The sequence below is a fragment of the Poecilia reticulata genome, linkage group LG21 (genome assembly GCF_000633615.1).
Source record: "Poecilia reticulata strain Guanapo linkage group LG21, Guppy_female_1.0+MT, whole genome shotgun sequence".
Taxonomy (NCBI): Eukaryota; Metazoa; Chordata; class Actinopteri; order Cyprinodontiformes; family Poeciliidae; genus Poecilia; species Poecilia reticulata.
Genome location: NC_024351.1, coordinates 1,132,946 through 1,133,309, shown reverse-complemented (window position 1 = coordinate 1,133,309; position 364 = coordinate 1,132,946).

Below are 364 nucleotides of genomic sequence, written 5' to 3'. Positions count from 1 at the left end.
ACCAGAACCAGGACCAGAACCAGAACCAGGACCAGAACCAGAGAGAACCAGAACCAGAACCAGAGAGAACCAGAACCAGAACCAAGCTGCTGCAACATGAACAGCAGATGCAAAGCGTTGCTCCACTCTGTTGCCATGGTGTTGCTATGGCGACTCTGAGGGTCACTGTGATGAGGTCACATCCCTGTGATCCTCCTATGGGAGGCGGCGGACCAGAGCAGAACCAGAACCAGACCAGAACCAGAACCAGAGCAGAACCAGAGCAGAACCAGAACCAGAACCAGAACAGAACCAGAGCAGAACCAGAACCAGAGCAGAACCAGAACCAGAGCAGAACCAGAGCAGAACCAGAACAGAACCAGAA